The following is a 2,121-nucleotide window of genomic DNA, read 5'->3' as shown; positions in this document are numbered from 1 at the left end:
AGCAAAAAAAAAAAAAAAACCCAAACGTGAAACGAACTAAAAAATCTATCAATAAGGGATTAAAAAACTCATGCTAACTCCCACTTGGCAATTTGGCAACATCCATCAAAATTATAAATGCACAAAGCTTTTGAACCAGCAAGTCAGCTTTTAGGAATTTATCCCACAGATATACTTGCTCCCGTACCAAATGATTATGTGTTGGTGAGTCATCGCAGGGCTTTAGTCACTCCTGTTAGACTCAGCAGTGACAGAACCCATTAAATGATTATGTAGAGCTATATTTATTGAAGTGGGAAGATCATAATGGCTAACATTAATTCAACTTACTATGTGCCAGGCACTGTGATAAGTATTTTTATATATTTTTAACTTATTTAATTCTCATAACTGCCCTGTGAGGTAGGTACTATAATGGTCCCCATTTTACACAAGAGGAAATTGACTCAAAGAAGTTAGTTTACCCATTCAGGGTGAAACAACTAGTAAGTGGCAAAACTGAGATGCCCAAAGTATATTTTGAAGGAGAAAAAACAGAATGTATACCAGGATCTCTCTTTGTAAAAGGGAGATAATTGTGTATATGTGCATATAAAAAGATCAAAAGGAAATACATCAAAATGTTGACAGTTGGCTGGTGAGACTGGGTGATTTTTATTTTCTTCTTTTTTCCTCTCAGTATTTTATGATTTTTCTATTAAATTGAAAGGCTGACTTGGAAGGAGGGAGGGAAGCCAGGAAATACAAGAGATACCTGTATCATTTAAAAAATAATGAAATCAAAAAGTTTGGCAAGTAACAAAATAAGGTATCAGTGGCTAAGAGAGTTCAAACAGAATTGAGAGGCTATTCTGGAAGCTACGCTTATGCAGGCTTCAACTAGATATTGCTAATTGCCACGGTTTGCCAAACCCCAACCAACGTAATTCCTGTTAACCCTAAAGAATGCCCAGGACTCTAGCTGACATTCTACAAAAGTTGCACACACTGTTTACTTGTCAGAAACCTAAAACCTTCAGATAGTTCCTGGGCCAGATAAGTCCTGAAACCCAGAGGTGCCAGTGTCTCCAAAAATATTGACCAGTTCCACCCCCCATCCCATAATGTTGACACCCCTTTCCAATATGAAAAGGTTAGAATGGGCATAACCTAAATATCCCTAAAGATTAGGAGAAGGCTCAAAGGAGAAGGAGGAGTTGTAACAGAGAAGATAGGATTTAACAAATGAGTATGACTCCTGAATCATTATACTGATATATCTTCTTTAGTTCCCATTGTCTTGAAGCAGTTAAAGGGAAAACCTGAAATTGTGGAACTGTAACCCATACCAAACTCCAAAATCCATTCTATGACTACTTGTTAAAATGTATTTCATAAAAATGCAAAAAGAAAATAAAAAGTTTGGCGGTAATGTAGAACAATATGAGGGAAGAAAAGGACTGCCTCCCAGCCCTTGGGGCCCAGCGGAGGCTGCTAGCCTGGTTTTGTAGCAACGTCAATTATATGATCTTCTCCAGCCTGGGAGTGGGGTGAATGGAGAGGATGGATGGTGGGGTTTTCACAGGGTCAGGAATTCACAGAGCAGGTGCAGCAGAAGGTCAGGGGAGAGGGTGTCCAGGGGGGTCAGCGAGAGCATAGCTAAGATGGCTGATCATGGGGCGGCCTTGGAAGGAGGAAGGGAAGCTAAGAGGCAACAGATGACAAAAGATATGTCAAGCCTACTTAAAATTAGGCCTAAGAGTCACCCCCAAGAGAACCTCTTTTGTTGCTCAGATGTGGCCTCTCTCTCTCCAGCCAACACAACAAGCAAAGTCACCACCCTCCCCCTGTCCACGTGTCATGACTCCCAGGGGTGCAGACCTTCCTGGCAACGTGGGACAGAAATCGTAGAATGAGCTGGGACTCGGCATCAAGGGATTGAGAAAACCCCTAGAATGAGCTGAGACTCAGCATCAAGGGATTGAGAAAACCTTCTCGACCAAAAGGGGGAAGAGTGAAATGAGACAAAATAAAGTGTCAGTGGCTGAGAGATTCCAAACAGAGTTGAGAGGTTATCCTGGAGGTTATTCTTATGGATTAAGTAGATATCACCTTGTTAACCAAGATGTAATGGAGAGGCTG

This window comes from Tamandua tetradactyla, chromosome X (genome assembly GCF_023851605.1).
Source record: "Tamandua tetradactyla isolate mTamTet1 chromosome X, mTamTet1.pri, whole genome shotgun sequence".
Taxonomy (NCBI): domain Eukaryota; kingdom Metazoa; phylum Chordata; class Mammalia; order Pilosa; family Myrmecophagidae; genus Tamandua; species Tamandua tetradactyla.
This window is presented reverse-complemented; position numbering follows the sequence as displayed.